At 39.7% G+C, this 21,522-nt stretch overlaps 1 protein-coding gene and 1 long non-coding RNA gene across 2 annotated transcripts in view; one reads left to right on the top strand and one right to left on the bottom strand.

The window, feature by feature from the left end:
- brwd1 (bromodomain and WD repeat domain containing 1) overlaps window positions 1-21,522 on the top strand; it is a 1,114,832-nt gene that overhangs the window by 1,060,979 nt on the left and 32,331 nt on the right. The gene's annotated exons all lie outside the window — the stretch shown is intronic.
- Window positions 1-21,522, bottom strand: part of LOC141378013 (uncharacterized) — a 56,260-nt gene that overhangs the window by 30,257 nt on the left and 4,481 nt on the right. Inside the window, exon 2 of the long non-coding RNA XR_012391277.1 lies at window positions 9,079-9,238. This is a non-coding gene — a long non-coding RNA (uncharacterized lncRNA). The remainder of the gene's footprint in view (window positions 1-9,078; window positions 9,239-21,522) is intronic.

Genomic DNA, 21,522 nt, shown 5'->3' with positions numbered 1-21,522 from the left:
GAATCGAAAGAAAAGGTGAACCTGTACAGAATCAGCGTTGTTTGCCCAGGTCAGTAACATAGTTCATTTACATTCATTCATACACGCACGTTGCAACTTTATTTCACAGGCTTTCTTTACATTTCTTTTTCTCTCTTGTTTCCGTTATATCACCCACACATTATTATTGAATTCTTTCTTTCTTTCTCTCTTTTCTTTTATTGTTTCCTAAGCAGTGTTAATTTTGTTTATAGATCTTTAAAACTTTGAGACTGAATAGTGATGAAACTATATATTTTGTTTAGAAAACATTTTCATTGTACGGTGTGAACAATATAAGAGTTGATTTAATTTAAAAGTGTGTGTTGAGTTATATTTATTTAGTCTTTTCTTTTTTCATTGTGTATGGAGGTTGCGTGCTTGCCGCGGCTATCCGAGGTATTATTGTATTTAATTTTTACGCAAGGTAATCTTGTCTGGCGCCTAACGGTTTAGTAAATATTACTGATAACATTTTTTTGTTGTTGTTTGAGGTCCTCTGGGAGTGGCATTAAGGGTGGTGAAAAAGCCAAACCTCTCAGTGCTCACGTGGACCAGCGATCGAGCGTTGGACTGCGGCGCAGGTGGCCCGCGTTCGAATTTCACCTAATCTGGTTTTTGTGATTTCAATTTTCATATCATATCTAAGACTTATTTGATACAAACAACCCCTGTTAAAACACATTATTATAGGGGTTGTCCACTACAATATATTTAAAAATTTAAGTCCCGTGCACACCGGGACACTTTTTGTTTGCGTTTTCTGTTTATGTTTCAAGAGTTCAAACTTGAGCCCTGAGCTTATAAGATCCTCGAGCCCTGGGCTCCCTCCCGTTGCATGGCGAGAGGGGAGTTTGAGCTCAGGTAGATCTCGATGACTCCCCCTCTTGCTTGTTGTAGCTAAGTGTCAGATATGGATGCTGAAAGGTGTACTCAGAGTTTAGCTAAAGTATTTGGATTAATTGTTTAGAGTGCTTGTTTTTGAACTGTGGGAGGAAACCGGAGGACCCGGGGAAAACCCACGCGACTATGGGGAGAACGAGCAAACTCCGCACAGAAATGCCGTCTGGTTTGGAAAGGAATTAAACCAGGGGCATTCTTGCTGTGAGGCAACAGCGCTAATCGCTGGCCACCGTGACGCCCGTTTGAAAGGAGGGAAAGTAGGGTTGGGTGGGGGGGGTTTCTTCAAGACGAAGATATTGAGATGAGAAAAGTCTGGTTATTTATAGTGAGTTAAGGATCGTCTGATAGGATAATCAGTCATTAGCTAAAGTTGGAACAGCTGTGAACAATCATAAGCACGTGATCCTCTCGAAATTTGTTTATAAATAAACTTCACTTAATGCCTCGTGACTAAATAAAGGGCGCCAATGTGATTGTGTGCACCAACGCGCAAAACGCCAGGCGTACAAGCGTAATTTTTTTAAGAAACATTGTTCTTTTTTTTTTTTGACACGCCACATCAAAACCTTCTTCACCAATCAATCAGATCGGCACTTTTGATCATGTACACGGAGCTGCTGAAGTTACATTAAACAGCACTTGGAGGCGCTCAAGTGCAAAACTGTCAATGCAAAGGCACATCGGAGAAGATGCCCAGAGGCGATATGAATGTGGAGCTGCTTATTGCTCTGGTGAACAATAATCATTTCTTCATCGCTAGAGCTGCTACTTGAACCATCCATAACAACAAGCGTGTCAACTTTGTCTTCTTCAGTGTTACAAGCGGGTGTCAGAAGCTTAAAGTTGTGTAGCGCCATTTAACGTCAAGGAGTGATTTTTGCATACTCTTCTGCTCGACGCCAGTGAAAATTCCTTAAGTTCGAATCCGGAAAAACGTCTTGAAAAACGCTGACGATAACGTAAATGAAAAGCGTCCCGGTGTTTAGGAGCCTTTAGAGCTTGTCTATAGTGCCAATTTGGTATGGTCAAATTACTTATATGGTGTGTTTTTGGAGTGTGGGAGGAACCCGGGGGAAACCCACGCAAGAGCAGTGAGAACATAAACAGCAATGTCGACTGGTCCAGTAAGAACTTTTAACCAGAGACATGGTGTGAGGTAACATTGCTAATCACCGTGTCATCAAACCTAGAAAAAGGTGGGAGGAGTTGGGGTGGGATCATCATTCTCCAAGATGAAGACGCTGAGGTATGAAATGTGGGGGTCATATTGCCCAAGCCCAAATCTGTAACTGATTTGGCAACAGTTTATCAGGAAGTGATGATTTTGTTCTCTTTGACTTGTATGGAAATGTTTTTTTATTTGCAAACGTTTAATGCAGCATTCCAGTTTTGTGCATAAGACTAATGCACATATTTAGATGGAAACGTAAATACGGCCTGCTTTTCTTTCTGCCATAAACACCTTCAAACCTCAAGCTTTTAAAGCCAACATCGAGCTTCCCTCATCTTGTTGTACTCTGTGGTGTCATTCCCATGAAAGTTTGAACATGTGGAGTGAGACTTTTGAGACCTGCAGCAGATGGAGGGTTTAACTACTGTGAATGCATTTCAGTTCATTCCTCACTCAGGATCTGTGTGTTTTTATAAAACATTTATGGCATTTCCCTGTTGTTTGTGGTACTTCTTTAAAATGAGAAGTGTGTGGTTTTGGACCAATTCAAGAGGGAGTAAATCAAGCCAGCTGCAACCAGTCAGTCACCCATCTCATTTTTAAATTTAGAGTATCTGGGCTCTGCTTTTGTCATTTCTGTCCTGTTGGCTCACATCTCCTTGTCCTTATCTCTCTCCACCATGCTAAATCCTTTGGTTTAGATGGCGAGGTTATTTTTTCTTTGTTCCTCTAGACGCTACACTACACAAGTGTTAAGAGGAACAGCTGGAAAACGAGTAACTAGTGCATGTTTAACACTATTACTTGTGTGCTGTGTTTTGGGGAGTTATCAAAAACCATAGCAACCAATGAAAATAGGATCAGAAACTCAATGAAACGATTTAAAGGGCCATGAAACCCCCTTGTTTCAGCAGTGTGTTTTCACACCTCTACTTTGAAAAAAGTCAGCAAAGTGGGCGTTCCCAGCTCTGTTTAGGGGGGAGTGTCGGAGAAACTAAAATGGGATGGTGTGGGAGTGTCTATTTGGGCACGCGCGAGTTTCAGAGTGTACACACACACACACACACACACACACACACGGGGGAAAGAGATGGTGTTTACATGGACATCTGTAGTCGAATTATTTGCCAAATTATTAAATGGTGGACTTTAACTGCAGTTTGGCTCTTTCATTTAGGGAATTCATTCATGCCCCTCGCGACAAACGAGATATTTGATTCGAGGAACTGCTCTAAGCGTGTATTTTTCATGCAATGTTTGATACCGCACGGCGAATGAGAGAAAAAAACCCTCCGCATTTCCCAGAAACTTAGATGCACATAGCAGGTAGTGTCAGAGAGCCGCGTGTGTTAATCCGGTCACAAAATGCGGTGAAAATCTTACACAAGGTTAAAGTTTGGTTGTGGTGCTAACATGTTTACACTCGGTGCAATAGTTAACTTAGTTCGATACGAACAAACTGAATAAACAAAGAGCACTGGTCGCTCACTTACCAAATCTGTAGAGACAGGACAATCACCAGCAACTAGAGCCGCGTCTTTATTAAGAGGAGACTACAAGCGAATCCGGATCTCAGCGTTTGCTAATGAGAACAGCTCTCAGGTAAACAATGTGCCTCCTTAGACACGTAAGTTATTGTTGTCGAGCGTCGCGTACACTGTTAATCCACACATGAGTCTGCGCTCCCACAGAGAGAAAATGAAAACAAAACTTAACTGCAGCAAACTATAAAAGCAACACTTCACGCTTGTTTTGCCAACACAACGTGGCGTCTCTGTCGTCTAAACACTGTGACAGTAATGAATATTAATGAAGTTGCACAATAGAGCGCGCTGATTGGTTTGAACCAAGCCTTACTCATGCATTAATGCAACACACTGTAAGACGTAATAAGACACACTCTGGCACAGACGTCCAGTCTGCACGCTGGAATACACGCTATTATGTCATGACCGTGACGCAGCTTCAAAAATTAGTTTCAAACCGGAAGTACGAATTTGCTTGAAATAACGCAAAAACAACCAATTTACTCTTTTTAGCAAAATATAGGTGTCCTAATAGTGTTTTTAGCAGTGTGGGACACATATACGACTGTCAACAGCTCAAAAAATGTGTTTTAGTGTTTCGTGACCCTTTAAACAAACTACATTTCCAATTCTGGGAGGAGGATGTTGAAACCAATGCATATCAATGCATTAAACTCAGCATGATGCACAAATATATTCTTTATTTTTATGTTTATATAGTAGTGGTTGTTATAAATGATAGATCTGGGAACAAATTATTTTGTAAAAAATGTTTTTGCCCTAATAATCTTTAATCAAGAACTGCCCCAATCACCCGCTGCCCGACCCGCCTCGTTTTCTACCCGACCTGCCTCGTTTTCTACCAAACCCGCTAAATTTAGATCTGGTTTCCAAAATCTTACATTAAAATTGGGCACTAACAAGCGAGAGAGATAGCAGATAAAAGTGCAGGTTGTGCAAGGATTGTAGCCTAAATGTCAGTTTTGTTTGCCCCTTTGTGATGGGACGTGTGGGCCGCAGCTGGTGAGGCACTTGCTTTTTCAAAGTCAGATTTACAAACAGATCCACTCAATATATTTGACAACTACCAATTGTGTTTCAAATATCATATCAGCATTATTTCTATACACATAGCAGGTACACATTGGGCCAAGGAAAAATGTAAAATGAATAGCGATTAAATATGCCTCCCAAAAAACACCCAACTGCATGCTACAGAGTCCAGACAGCTTATAACAAGCAACACCTGGCACCACGGCGGATGTGCACGCTCTCTCTCATTCACACACACACAGTACCACGGCGGATGTACAGTCTGAATTATTAGCCCTCTGTTTAGTTTTTCCCCCAATTTCTGTTTAACGACACATTTGTTTTTCTACACGTTTCTGAACACAATAGTTTTAATAACTCATCTCTAATAATGGATTTATTTTATCTTTCTTCTGTAGACTATCGAAAAGAAATATAGCTTAAAGGGGCTAATAATTGCGACCTTAAAAAGATTTTAAAAAAATTTAAAACTGCTTTTATTCTAGCTGAAATAAAACAAAAGACTTTCTCCAGAAGAAAAAATATTATCAGACAAACTGTGAAAATTTCCTTGTTTTGTAAAACATCATTTGGGCAATATTTGAAAAAGAGAAGAGAAAAAACAAAGGAGGAAAATACAAACTGTATATATATATATATATATATATATATATATATATATATATATATATATATATATATATATATGTATGTGTGTGTGTGTGTGTGTGTGTGTGTATGTATGTGTATATATATATATATATATGTATGTATATTATATTATATATATTTATATATATATATATATATATATATATATATATATATATATATATATATATATATTTATGTGTGTATATATATATTTATGTATGTATGTATATATATATTTATGTATATATATATATATATATATATATATATGTGTGCGTATATATATTTATGTGTGTGTATATATATATATATATATATATATATATATATATATATTTATGTGTGTATATATATTTATGTATATATATATATATATATATATATATATATATATATGTATGTGTGTGTATGTATGTATGTGTAAATATATAAATATATATATATATATATATATATATATATATATATATATATATATATTGGGCAAGGCAGTGGCGCAGTAGGCAGTGCTGCTGCCTCACAGCAAGAAGGTCGCTGGTTCGAACCTCGACTCAGTTGGTGTTTCTGCCTTCGCGTTGGTTTCCTCTGGGTGCTCCGGTTTCCCCCACAGTCCAAAGACATGCGGTACAGGTGAATTGGGTAGGCTAATTTGTCCGTAGTGTATGAGTGTGTGTGTGAATGTCTGTGTGGATGTTTCCCAGAGATGGGTTGCGGCCGGAAGGGCATCCGCTGCGTAAAAACTTGCTGGATAAGTTGGCGGTTCATTCCGCTGTGGCGACCCCGGATTAATAAAGGGACTAAGCCGACAAGAAAATGAATGAATATATATATTGGGAGTGCTTTATTGTTAGACCGCTCGCTCCCGTTCAAATTACACCAGATTTACCGACTGCTACCGAGTGTTTTTGCGGAAATTTATTTCCAAGAATTCTGGTCTGGTCCCATGGCTCCCATGGTACAGCCCCAGGAATGCAGACCTCTAATGTGAAGCTTGATTACAGATATCCCAGGCTTCTATTTATCCACGCGTTACCCAGGATTAACATGTCATGTGTGATTCTTCGTTAACGAAACATAATTTGTTCAGGCTAAAAATAAACTATTCATTCTAGGCAAAAGCAAAGACAGAATAAAATTTCTAAAAATAATTTTCCAGGAAAGCAGCAATCTTTTGTCTCATCATGCTTCTCCATATGCAAATATAAGACCATGCAAGTTTAGCATGTACCATTTTTGGGTGCGTTTGGGCCGTTACTTATTTTGCATAATAGTTTTACTGAAATTGGTGCAAGGATATTAATTTAAACATCAAATGCAAATAAGTTACACCATCAGTGGATATAATTATAATTAGTGAGTCTGTTTGGTAAGAAATTAACAATGTTTTACCACATTTAATCCCGTCACCATTATGTGTTTATGGCAGATGTTTACTTTGGGCTAATTTGTGGACGATGGTGATTTTAGCAGAGCATTTTGCTCATACATCTGTTTACCCAAGCGCACTCTCAGACAAGCGAACGGCCCATCAGCAGGAAAGTGCTAGGATATGAATTTTCTTGCCTGTTGACAGGACATCTAGTTAAGCACCCTGGGAGCAGCCATCATTGTTATTGTGTGCTGTGATTTCTCAGATGAGAGCCTCAGCTATCGCAGTGGTCCTGCCTGCTGACATCCATTAGTCATGCATCAGCTACAAGGGATTGAGCCTGGTTATTGTGCCTGTCAGTTAAGCCTAATTAAGAAATCTTCTAATTAATTGGACTCTCTGCAATATTGAACGTTTAAGTCCAGTGACATAACTGATGGTTCATTGAAAGGTTATCAGGCACATAATTGCACGTCAGAGTACAGATTCTACTATATAGGACAAGATTTATGCCAATCAATCTGATTTTCTCTTTTTCCTTCAGGTTAGTCCCTTATTTATCAGGGGTCGCCACAGTCGAATGAACCACCAACTATTTCAGCATTTGTTTTACGCTGTGGATGCCATTCCAACTGCAACCCAGTACAAGGAAACACCCATACACTTACATTCATACACTACAGCCAATTTTGATCACTCAGTTTACTGCATGTCTTTGGACTGAGACCAGAGCACCTGGAGGAAACTCAATCGAACTCCAGCCAGAAATGAAAACTGGCCCAGCCAACTTGAACTAGCAACCTTCTTACTGTGAGGAGACAGTGCTAACAACTGAGCCACCGTGTTGCCATCTTTGTAAATATTATAACTTAAGTATTCATTCATTCATTTTCTTTTTGGCTTAGTCCCTTTAGTAATCTGGGGTCCCCACAGCAGTATGAACCGCCAACTTATCCAACACGTTTTTTACGCAGCGGATGCCCTTCCAGCCGCAACCCATCTCTGGTAAACATCCACAGCCACATCGGGCACAGCCATGTCACCCTGCAGCCCAAGGCCGGTTACTCACTGAAGCTAAGCAGGGCTGAGCCTGGTCAGTACCTGGATGGGAGACCACTAGGGAACACTAGGTTGCTGTTGGAAGTGGTGTTAGTGAGGCCAGAAGGGGGCGCTCAACCTGTGGTCTGTGTGAGTCCTAATGCCCCAGTATAAGTGAAGGGGACACTACACTGTCAGTGGGCGCCGTCTTTCGGATGAGACGTTAAACCGAGGTCCTGACTCTCTGTTGTCATTAAAAATCCCAAGGCACTTCTCGTGAAAGAGCAGGGGTGTAACCCCGGTGTCCTGGCCAAAGTCCCTCTATCGGCCCTTACGATCATGGCCTCCCAATCATCCCCTCTCCACCAAATTGGCTCTATCACTGTTCCTCCACTCCACCAATAGCTGGCGTGTGGTGAGCGCACTGGCGCCGTTGTCCTGTGGCAGCCGTCGCATCATCCAAGTGGATGCTGCACACTGGTGGTGGTGTGGAGAGACCCCCCTAATGATTGTGAAGCGCTTTGGGTGTATGGCCATACACAAAAAATGCGCTATATAAATACACACATTACATTACATTACATCCACACACACTCATTCACACTCATACACTATGGACAATTTAACCTACCCAATTCACCTGTACCGCAGTGCAGTACAGTCTTTGGACTTGAGGAAACTGGAGCACCCGGAGAAACCCCATGCGAACGCTGGGAGAACATGCAAACTCCACACAAACGCCAACTGACCTAGCCGAGGCTCGAACCAGCGACCTTCTTGCTTTGAGGCGACAGGACTACCTACTGCGCCACTGCGTCGCCTACTTAATAAGTACTACTATACTAAAATTGTACAAGATTGCAAACTTTATGTGGTAAATCTGATCAACTGACTGAATTTTGGCATTTAGGAACGGTCAGGACAATCTGCTGAAGTTTGTTTCCATTTATTGTCTTCCTTGGAAGAACCAGGTTTTGCAGCAAATTGCCACATTAAATGTAACATGTAACACTACATAATCTTTAAACACTCAAAATAAAAAGGGGTCAGATCGATCAAGAATTCATCAAATTAATAGCCACTGAAACAAACCTTAAATGTTTTGTTCTTCTATCAGGTACTATAAACCGAAATCCCGATAGTAACAATTGAAATCCTTTCTGTAATGGGTGATCAGAGTTCATTCAGATTGATAAAACTTTCGATAAAACATGTCTATGATACATTTCAATGACCTGACTTTTTCAATTACTTCACCCTCCTCTATGTTAACACTTTTCAACTTGTTTTTATTTGACAATGTTACTTTTCCAAACCAGGCTACAGTTCAGAAAGAAAACACATTCATTTCCAGAGGTTACACTTACCTGATGATTGATAATAAAGAGTGGCATGCTGTCCTGCGAGAGAGCTTAGAAAATCCTTGAGCCCGGGGCTCCCTCCATTTCATCGGGAGAGAGGGGAGTCTGAGCTTAGGTAGGTCTCAAGAAAATCATCTTAAACTCAGAGCATCATTGCTGACCATGGCTGAGGAGTAATTAGATACAAGTACAGTAAAAGTGTTACATATTGAAAATGGAAAATATAAGTAACTGTATTCTGATTAATTGACATTATAAACAGGTGTTAGTCTAATTACACTCCTATCCAAAATGTATTTTAGATTAACAAAGTAAATACTTTGAATTGTAATATCATTTTTCATTTACAGTCATTTACATCATCTTTATTTACAGTAAAGTGGGTTTTAACCAATAAGGCAAATGATTCACCATTAAAAAACAAACTACTGTCTGTATATTTAGGAACTTGTAATAGTAATCACTATCATGATGACACTAAAATAAATGACACAAAGCAATTTGCTAAATGCATTTCTTTTGAGGTAATACAAAGCTCTGAAGATCCTCAAGCCGTTCGGGAGAGAGGGGAGTCTGAGCTCAGGTAGGTCTTGAGAGCTCCCTTAAATTTGTTCGTTTGGCCTATTCCTTGATTATAAGGTCTTTGCCACGGTGGAATGAATGCCACGGTGGAATGAACCAACTAAACCAGCATGTGTTTATGCGGTGAATGCCCAGTACTAAAACACTCATACTACATACTGTGTCACAGGTTTATTCAATTCACTTACACTGCATGTCTTTGTGCTGTGGGAGGAAACCGGAGGGGAAACCCTCGTAAGCATGGAGAGAACATGTAAACTCCACACAAACGCCAACTGGCCCAGCCAGGACTCAAACCAGCGACCTTCTTAATGTGAGGCAACAGTGCTAAGCACTGAGCCATCATGCCATCCTATTCTGGATTAATCTAAGGGTGCTCTCACACCTGTGAATCGATTCATTTGTTCCGAAACGGGGATTAAAATTGTTACATTGTTGGTCTTTGTTCTTGGTGCGGTTCACGGCAAAGTTTTTAAACGGACCAAAACAGCTAAAACAAGTCATGTGTGAGTAAACTCTCCTCACTTTGGTCAGAGTTTCATGGTTTATTTTGCAGAGTCCTGCTCGGCTGTCTGGTGGGGTGCCGGTTTGGTGGTGTTTGACAGGGTGCGAGCAACGTGTCTGAGGAGCGAGGAGGTATGCGGTGTGGAGGGTTGAGAAGGGTATGCGACGTATTTGAGGACCGGGAGGTATACGCGCAATTTCCGGGATTATCAATCATTTGCGGGCATCCGGAAGTCTCTGTGCATGCCGAAAATTCCCGCCCTACTCATAATTCTCTCTTCATATAGGCCTAGCCGTATGCCTATTACATATCCATGAAACTCTGTGATTATAGCCGGGCTCGGATCATATCGCTTTCTTACTACAATCGATTCGCTCCAGAGTTCGTTTCAATCGAGCCACCTCATTCAGGCGATCTCGGACTGATTGATTTGGCACAGATCCGAGTGCGATTGCTGGTTTTACATATGCCAAACGAACCATGCTAACCGGGGAAACAAGACAGATTCCGAAACAAAGGTCTAAGTGTGAAGGCACCCTAAGAAAGAGGGGGAGGAGCAGGGGTTAGGCCCGGATTGGCTAATCGGGAGTACCGGGAGAATTCCCGGTGGGCCGTTCTGTTTTTTGGCCGCGAGGACTGGTGTCCCTAGCTGCTTGCACTCTCAACAGTCACACTTTTTTTTCATCTATTATTGACCATAGCTTCACTCTTTTTATTCATTATTTTGCCGCAGATCTGCTCTTTTTATTTATTTTCTCACAGCCCCGTGAGCAAAATGCAGCCTGCAGGTTAACTAACGTTAATGATGATGTAACTATCATGATTCTACCCCAAACAGCGGCACCCTAGTGAATATGAGAATTCGAATAATTAATATTAATGAATAATACACCTGCTTAATGAAAATCAGATGATTCACTACATTAATAAATCTGACATAGCTTGATCAGATATCTAAAAAGGGGAGAAAAAGATTAAGCCCTCACACACGGGTCACAGGTCAATACTTTTTTTTTTTTTATTCCCATAGTAATAGCGCCATTGTGGACCAGTGGTAAGCATGTTTTGTTTCAACGCTGCTGACCCGTGTTCTAATCTCAACTGAAAATTACTATTATTTATTTATTTATTTTTTATTGTTAAGACATATAATACTGTAAGGGCTGTTGAACATTTGAATTTCTAAAGCAGTTGTTTTCTTGAAAAAGATGTGATAGTGTCATTAGAAACTGAATTGGAATCAGTCGTGAACTGAGGTGGGCTGGTCTGGCTTGAAACTCCAGGGCTGAAAATGAGTCCCACTCCCGCCCTGGCAGGGGTGAATGAGGGAGATTCCTCAAGGCGAAGATCATGGTCACACTGCACTTTTCTCCCCATAGACATCCATTCATACGCATGCAAATGCATCAGACCGGGAACGCAAGCTCGTGTGACAAGTTACACAGTTCGCGGTGTTGGAAAGTTCAAGCTTGGTGAACTCTGACTTGCGAAATCGCATCATGTGACTGCAAGACACCAATCTTAAATTAAAACATGACCTTTCTGGACAGAAATTTAAAATGTAGACCAATCGCTCGCTTTTTAATATGTCTGATCATCTTGTTTAATCCCTGCCCTTTCCTGCTCTTGTCACACTCAGGTTCTAAATGTTTTATAGTTGACCTAAGTGATTATTTTGAATTGTAATGTCAATTCTTCATTTGCAGTAAACAGTAAAAAGGGGATTTAACCATTAAGGCAACTGATTCTACATTTTAAAAAAAATGTAAGCAGTCTGTTCATTTAGCAACTCGTAGTAGTGCTCATCAACACGACCAAAAATGGATGACACAGAAAGCAATTTGCAGAATGCATTTCTCTCGCGGAATGTCTCAGTACAGTGTAATCTACATATGCTTACCTGCAACAAGACTTTCATCAGTAGCAAAGGACACAATGTCCAATCTAAAAAAAAAAAACAAACAACGAAACTCGATATTTCATGACTTTTTAAAAAATGTTGTCGAGTAAATCTTGTTTTTCACTTTTATAACCTTCAGCCCTGTTGCTGACTACTCATCCTTTTATAAGAGTACCAGATAAAAAACGAGCTAATCAAAGTGTCTTCAAAGATTACTAGAAAGTTGCAGATGGATTAAATTGGTTATGGCTGGATCGACACTTTTCAGGGAGGCGGACTGCACTTGCTGCAGGCTTGATTGGGTTTGATTGGCAAAATAAATGTCTACAGCAGATAAACCAACACAGTGGCCACAGGCACCAGGACACCCACGGAGGGGACCATGTAAGTTGCCTGCAGGCCATGTTGGAAAATAGCACTTGTCACAATTGTGCTCCTTGTAAAAAATGTATTTATTTGTGTTGCTGTAGTAATATATAGTCTATGTAATATTTGAAGAGAATCGCAAATAACAGAAATTTAATTTTTTGGTTTTAGAAAATGATCATTTGTTGCCCTTGTTAAACCTATTTTTTTCTAGCCCACCTGAAAGTGTATGACTAATCAACCTCTAGGTTTTTTAACTAGGTCTGTTACCCGACCTTAGTGAGGCAGGACAAGTGTAATGTGCTTTTACTCTACTTCACTTATGTTTAATATTAAATTTACTTCAACTGATCTTTATTTTAATAGGACTTTTTACAATGTAGCTTGTGCCAAAGTTGCATAACATATAGTTTTTTCTTAGGGGTTTTCACCTTTTGAGATAGGATAGTGAAGGACAGACAGAAAAGCACAGGGGAATTACCAACCTACGTCACACATGATGTCTCAAGGGTTTAACTGCGCATACCTGTTGCAAAAAAAGACCAGTTGCTATAGCAAACATGTCGTGTTGTGCGATAGGATGCCAAAATATAAAAACTTAAAAGAAAACTTGAATTTTACCATACACCACACTGCTTTCAATGCCAACTGCAGACGTCTTTGGCTAACAGCTATCAGAAGAGCTGAATGGTCTTAGCTGGTCAGGCTGGGAGATGTCCAGCTAAAACCAGCTTGACCAGCTTAAACCAGGCTGGTCAAGCTAGTTTTAGCTAGATTTGGCTGGTCATTTTCCAGCCTGACCAGCTTAGACCAGGCTGGACATGGCTGGAAACCAGCCTGGAAATGGATAAAACCCCTCTAAAACCAGCCTGGTCGACCAGCTAAAACCAGCCAACCAGCCTAGGCTGGTTTAAGCTGGATTTTTCAGCAGGGTAGAAACTATTAGATGTGAGTTGGAGATGGTTGGACCTAAACTATACAGAGCGGCAGCCCTCTAGGAATTGAGTTTGAGACCATTGCTCTAGAGACAATAGAAACTTATTTTTACATCTTGTAAAAATGGGCATAATAGTTCTACAATAGGTATAAAATATATGTTCCGTGTAAATGGTATACAAATAAAACTGATTTGACTATAATTTCCTGGTATATTACTAAATTTCAACACAGGCTAAGTTTGGTTATATACCATTTGGATACATTGTCATCTACAGTATATTTGATCCATTTGGATGCTTGCAGTTTTTCACTAATGTCTTCAAGAGAACTTTCGATAATCAAATCTATTTTCTTCCCCAGGCAGCAATGCCAATATTGTGCACTTGAGTGAATCACGATGAAACAGGGAAATCAATAGTATATTCTTCTCGGCTCCTATAATAATTCACCTTCTGAAGAGGCCTATCATGTGCCTGCAAACTGAACCATTATATTGAGCTTTTCTTCACAGTTTGAGCAGGAGTGAAAATAGGTACTACAAGAAAATCTGTTCTCTGAAATAAGGTCAAACGGTGGTTTGTTGGCCCGTCAATTCCCAGTAGATGAAAGCAAAACATTTTTTTTTACTCATTAAATATTCTGTTTCAGTCAGAAGTTTCTCACATTATGTAAGCAGAGTTATTTTAGGAAGTCATCCCATGTTGACTCTACACTGTATAGAGTGTATAATAAAAAAGCACATCATGCATTTACACGTTTACTTCTTTAAGAGTAATAAGTGTAAGAAACTCTAAAGCTGCTGAACAGGCTCCACAAATATAAGCAAACACTGTAAAAATGCTGGTTTACATACAATTCATTCATGCAACACAAATCGATTAAGTTAACGTGATTGTTTTACAAATTGAAGTGTATTGAACATAAAAAATTAGGGGTGGTCACTACCATATCATATTTTAAACTTTAGTTGATGTGTAATGTAGCTGTGTGAACATAAACAACATCTGTAAACCCTGCTGAAAAATCTAGCTTAAACCAGCCTAGGCTGGTTTTAGCTGGTTGACCAGCCTGGTTTTAGAGGGGTTTTGGCCATTTCCAGGCTGGTCTGGAAAATGACCAGCTAAATCGAGCTAAAACCAGCTTGACCAGCCTGGTTTAAGCTGGACATAACTGGTTTTGGCTGGGCTCCCAGCCTGGCTAAGCTGGTCAAGCTGGTTTTAGCTGGTCATCTCCCAGCCTGACCAGCTAAGACCAGGCTTGATATGGCTGTAAACAGCCTGGAAATGGCCAAAACCCCTCTAAAACCAGGCTGGTCAACCAGCTAAAACCAGCTAACCAGCCAAGGCTGGTTTAAGCTGTTTTTTTTCAGCAGGGAAGGTAGACATTGGCTTTTAAAGAGTTAGCTTAGCAAAGCTTACAGCATATAAAGTTTGGGGACAAAAAAATACATCTGGGCTAGTGAGATCACAATGGTTTCCGGTTACGCGCATTTACCTCGCGCATATATCCTGTGCAGCAACAGAGGTGCTGTACTGTTATAGCAGAGAAAGCTAAAGTGGCGTCTAAACGCTGCTATTTCCACAGAGCTTGTTTTGTTTTTATAATTGCGCTTCCAAAGGACACGACACAGAGAGATATGTGCTTGCAGTTTAATTTTAAGTATGTTCCAGAAAATGATAAAAAATATACAGCTAGCATTTGACAAAGGAGAGTGTAACATGTAAAAAGGTGTATGACCCCTTTAAAGGCTGATTTATACTTCTGCGTCAAACGTCGGCGTATGCTACGGCGCTGACGCATAGCCCTTCGCCGTGGCCATCGCCGTTACTGACGTGCACCTCTCAAAAAATTTAACTACACGTCGCAACGACGGGTAGCGTAAGCTCTGTGATTGGTCGGCTTGGTAGCGCTGACGAGTCTGGGCGGGACCAAGAGCCTCGCGAATGGCGCGAGCGATTGTTTACAAGTGTGGAGTCCCGTGAAGGAGCTCAGGATGGAAAGTTTTGTTTTGTGTTTACCTCATAGTTAAAGTTGTTGCACGTCCGCCAGTTCCTGCCTCAAAATGAGCGAGTTTGAGCCACTTGTACATCCCGGAAGTGTTAAGGAAAAGCAAAAAAAGCAGAGAAGAAACTCGACACAGAGGAACATTAACACCTCACTGCCAACTAGCGTTTCGGAAGTGTTAATGCAGACCGACAGAGACAGCGCGCAGAAGTATAAATGCACAGCCACGCGCGTTGCCTGCGCCGTGGGTTACGCCGGTCACTTGACGCAGAAGTATCAATCAGGCTTAAGAGCATGCACCCTTTTTTGTGTTGTTGCTTTGGTTGCATTAGACAAGGGCCCCTGCAAATATGTGAGGGTAATGTACTGTTGCTCCGTTTATTTTCATTTATTTAATTAATGTTAACACCGTGTGTGGCATTCTGTTTGTAAAGCACCGTATGCTCATTTCCTAGACAATAAAATACTACTGATGGAAATCGTCTTTGCAAACTTTGTTTATTTGAGGGCTATCCATATTGCACCGTAGGCAGGCCATTACAAGAGCTTCCAAAATCACTCAGTTAAGTGATGGATTTGGCTAAAAACTCCTCAAAGGAGCAGCTCCAACAAGCTGAAGCTGCGGATTGTGAGCCACAACCTGTAACAACTTTTAGGGTGCTTTCACACTAGCACTTTTGGACCGCACCCGGGTTCGTTTGATGTCATAGTAGCCTGTGCAAATTGTAGCCTCAGTTTCCTGTTCTTCTGCTGCTGTAGCCCATCCACCTCAAGGTTCGACATGTTGTGTGTTCAGAAATGCTCTTCTGCAGACCTCAGTTGAAACGAGTGGTTATTTGAGTTACTTTTGCCTTTCAATCAGCTGGAACCAGTCTGGCCATTCTCATCTGACCTTTGGCATCAACAAGGCAGTTGCGACCACAGAACTGCCACTCACTGGATATTTTCTCTTTTGGGACCATTCTCTGTAAACCCTAGAGATGCTTGTGCATGAAAATCCCAGTAGTCAGCAGTTTCTGAAATACTCAGACCAGCCTGTCTGGCAACAACAACCATGCCATGTTCAAAGTCACTTAAATCACTTTTCTTCCCCATTCTGATGCTCGGTTTGAACTGCAGTAGATCGTCTTGACCATGTCTACATGCCTAAATGCATTGCGTTGCTGCCATGTAATTGGCTGATTAGAAATTTCCGTTAACAGTTGGAGAGGTGTACCTAATAAAGTGGCCGGTTGGTGTATATAAATTTTTTTCCTACTTGGAGTAGGATATATTCAAATATTCTTAAACCAAGAAGCCTTTTCTAGACAAGCAAAAAAAAAAAAAAAAACATTGTCCCGTTTGCAAAAATCAAGCAAATTAATCTGTCAATATGGGTTAAGCAAAACTATGTGATCTCAAAGCGAAAACAGTTGTTTTGCTTACCCCATTGGGTGCCTGTTTTAAGGGAAAAAAAACTTACATAATTTTGACTCACTATTTTAATATTTCACTTAGCAAGGACTGCACTGAAACTCAAGCTTGACTTGCATTTGTTCAGCCTTTGAAACTTGACAGGACTGTACAATAAAGCTAACTCATTTATCGACAAGCATGCAGATCCTCAAAGGTGACATTTTCCGTTCTGATGACACATTTGCCTTGCGGTGCTCGACTGCATATGTAATTTATGGTGAGTGTTGCCCACACACTCTTTTGGACGTCCACCCACACTCACTAGCTCGTTCTCAGATGTCTCACATCTACGAGAGATCACGGTCGTGTCTGGGGGCCTACACGAGAGGTAAGCTTTAAAGCGTATGGGGGAATCGTTAGCCGCTACAGGCTAACGCTAACTCCTACATCTTTGCATTTAACGGTGGATGCTGAGGTCAAACTAACAGATGAGCATCGGGAGGTCAAGGCCAGCATGAATTTCCCCTCCCACACATGTACGTTCTGATTATTAATGGCAGTCGTAGATGTATCTGCGAGAGGAACATGTGGTTAGTATGAGCTATGTTGAGTTTTTCAACACCGATATGTACAGTTGTTATTATTAGCCCTCCTGTGAGTTTTTTTCTAATATATCCCAAACTATGTTCAAGAGAGCAAGGAATGTTTCCACAGTTTTTCCTATAATGCTTATTCTTCTGGAAAAAGTCTTCATTTCGGCTAGAATAAAAGCAGTTCTTAATTTTCTTAAACCATTTTTAGGTCAATATAATAAAGCAATATATATTTTTAATTGTTTACACAACAAACCTCTCACAGTCACACAATGAGGGTTATCTCTTTTCATTAATTTATTCAAACAAGTAATGCATATATAAACGGGAGAAGCAGGTAAGTGAGAGTCTTAGCAGTGGAGCAGATGTATAGTAGTTTACGATGTAAACAAATAGCTTCAAGTTGACATAAAGTAACTTCCCTTAAAGATAGTCTTGTTTATTCAATTCAATTTTCAATTTAATTCAGCTTTATTTGTATAGCACTTTTACAATGTATACTGTGTTAAATTAGCTTCACATAAATGGTCATAGTAACTGGATCAGGGTAGTTCAGTTTTTAGTGTTTAAGTTCAGTTTAGTTTAGGTCAGTTCAGTGTGGTTTAAAGTCATTACTGATAATCCAAGCACTGAAGAGCAAATCCATCGATGTGTAGCTCTACCGATCCTGAACCATGCAAGCCAGGATTGAAAGAAGCATCCATCGGTTAAACCTTCATATAAGAAGGGGAACATCCACTGAAGAAGGCGAGTCAGGGCAAAGGTAAGGTGAACCGTCAGAATTTAATTCCAGCCACTGACTGACTGGAATCGCAGGGGTTATAAAGGAAGTGCTAATGAGGGGTTTGGATACTTTATTTATACCCGAAGGTAGATTTGGTTTGCAGTCAAGAGTCCTCATCTCATAACAGGAGAAAGGAACTCGCATAGTAACAACAAAAAGTGAACATTAAGACATAAAAAATAAACAACACTTATAAAGAATAAATGAATAATCATTTCAAGTGCCCCCCCACCCACCCAAAATAAATGTTTAAAACGATTTAAAATATACAAGTCACCGAAACACCTCTGCTTTAGTCTATGCCTTATTTAAATGTCTAACGGCTGCTGGTATGAAACTATTTTTGTATTGTTTCGTTCTACAGCTTAAACCTAGAATAATACTAGAATAATCATAAGAATTAGCTGCTGTCAAATGACTACTTATTAAAAAAAAAAACGACACGAAAATGTTCAATGATTATGTTCACCTGTGCCTGGTTTAGTTTCCTATTATCTACTGTTTGTATGTCCTTGTTTATAATTTCAAAGCGTGTAATTAGCCCCTTTCACACATACAGACCTTTTGGAAAATTACCGGCAATTTTCCAAAAAGGTCTGTATGTGTGAACAAATTCATTTTGAAAATACCGGTAAATTCGTTCCCTGCAATTTTCCGGAAAGAGAAGTTGTAACATTACTGGTAATTTGCCGGAATGCTGCGCTGTGTGAACGCAGAAGGAAGATTGCCAGAAAGAGAACAAGTCTAGAACAAGCTGACGTAAGACATTTACTTTAGCCAATCAGAACACTCAGATATATTCACGTCCGCACAGTTTGTGAGAATAAAAGCCTGTGAATATATTTCCAGACACATTTACCTGCTAGATGTTAGTCAGATAACATTTCCATGTTCCTTCTTAATGCCAAATGTGGAAAAATATCATGTTTGTTTACCTTCAAGCTCTAAGGCGTGTGCACGTTAAGCAGCCGGTGAGCGCCAGCACACATATATTTTGTATATCTCGACATGCGAAAGTTTTCCTCTATTTGTTTTCATCGAAGTTGTTCACAATACTCATCCATCCACATAGTTTGTAATGTAATCAAATGTTTACAAACACAAGCACAGCCGTTTAGAGGTCATCTCTGGTGAATGATGTCAGAATTTACCAGTATTTTGGAATGGATGTGTGAATGCTCTTTTCCGGGAAAAAATCCGTAAACTCCTCGTCTGTGTGATAAGCGCATTTTATAATCTACCGGTAAAGTAGTTCCGAAAATTTTCCTGATATTTACTGGTATCACTGTGTGAAAGTGGCTATTGTCTTTCTGTATGTTTTATAAACTGCTAGGTTCCCTCTTGCATCAACATTTACTTTTTTGGATTACCTGCTTTGTAATTATTTAGTAAAGTAAACACTGCAAACAGATCTTCATCTCTTCAACCTTGAATGGTATGCTATAGCAAAAGCCATTAGAAGTATTTATTTTTTGAGATTAAATTAAATTTGATATAAAATGCCTCTCATATCGCTCATCTTAACTCCTGACTACCTAAAATACACAGTTTAAACATAAAGGGTTAATTAACTATCAGATGTGTTATAATCATGATAATTTATTGCAGGACATTCTTTAATGGATGTCTTCAAATCCTCAGTGAAGACACGATCAAATAAAATAGGAAAAATCAATCTTAAGTGAATTTGTCAGCTGGGGTCCTTCAAATGAAGGAAAAATGACTCTCTGTGGACGCTTAATAAGCAAGATAAAATAAGCTATGAGCAATAGATTTGTGAAAATGTAATAGACCCCTTCAGGTTACAAGCAATTACGAGAATATTTTTGGGGGGATTTATGGGAAATGTTTCTTTTTTTAATTTTTATTGTTATTATTTATTTTCATCGCTCACGGCAGTCATTATGTGCTGACAGCCATCTTGAGACCATCTAGTCAACTGTAACCATGTTGCCTGCGGGTTATTGTAAGCAATAGTATTTTCTGGGGTAGGTGTCCATAATTGAATTGCATTCTCTTATTTTAAGCCAAAAAAAAAGCGTATCCCATGTGCAATTCCATTCTAAAGTAAACCGATTTTTACCTTACTAGGGGGATTTGGAGGAATGAATTATTGTTGTGTGCTTAAAGAACTGTTGCAGCCTGGACTTTCCATGCGCTCAAATAAATAAATAAATAAATAAATAATTTATATAAATATTATTTATTATTTATATTAATATATATATATATATATATATATATATATATATATATATATATATATATATATACAATATGACATTCTACCAGGAATATACACTATCTGTGCCTGAAATAAAAACATAAATACAGTGAATAAAAAGTATTTCATGCCAGAAAATGTCGAAAATTAACTGACGGTTGATTTTTTTGTGAGTTCTGTAAAGGGATATGTCACTCATTTGATTCTCAGATTATTGTTCTTTATTAAAAACTCTTTACAAATGTACAAACCCTGTCACTGTCCTTGTCCTCAGCCCAATTGAACCTACAGCTTTAATAATTTTGTTTAGCTAAAAACTGTTATTTAGAAGAAAAAGAAAACTTCAGAATTAGCAAGTTTGAGTTGTTTTCATTCACATCAATTGATTAAAAACATGAAATTTTAATAGAAGTAAAAGAAGACTCTACACGGTTGTCAAATTGGATTTAACAATGGAGTTTTCAATTTATAAGGATGTACCGGTATCATTTTTAAGGTACCAAAATATTTTTTCCTTGTGCTGCAGATATTAGGAGGTTTGCTGAAGGTGCAGCTGTTGTTCAGCGAGGGGTTTGCGTCTTTAATAAACTACGACAGTTTGCGTCTATTGAACAGTAAGAATGATTAATAAACCGGCAGCTAGCACTCTGCAATGCTCGCATGGTCGCCCACAGTCAGAACCTGGATGGGAGACCACATGGGAAAGCTACCCATTGACTTCCATAGTGCTCGTTGTTGCAGTAATAAAGTTTACGGCCACCTGAAAATAGGAGCCGGAGAACAAACAAAGTCTTTTACAAATAATTATTGGTAAAATGGCCGACAGCTCCTCATGGAGACTGCCATCTAAACCAAGATAAACGGACGGCAGCTCCTCATGAAGACTGCCGTCAAACTGAAACAGTAAGAATGATTAACAAACCGGCAGCTAGCTCTCTGCAACGCTCACATGGTCGCCTACAGTCAGTACCTGGATGGGAGACCACATGGGAAAGCTAGCTTGCAGCCGGAAGAGGTGTTAGTGTGGCCAGCAGGGGGCGCCCAACCTTGTCTGTGTGGGCCCAATGCCCCAGTATAGTGACAGGGACTCTATACTGCTCAGTAAAGTTAAACTGAGACTCTGTGGTTGTTACAAATCCTTTGAAAAAGAGTAGGGGT

Source organism: Danio rerio, chromosome 15 (assembly GCF_049306965.1).
Source record: "Danio rerio strain Tuebingen ecotype United States chromosome 15, GRCz12tu, whole genome shotgun sequence".
NCBI classification, from domain to species: Eukaryota; Metazoa; Chordata; class Actinopteri; order Cypriniformes; family Danionidae; genus Danio; species Danio rerio.
Note: the sequence above shows the minus strand (reverse complement) of the source record. Positions and strands in the feature narration are given on the sequence as shown.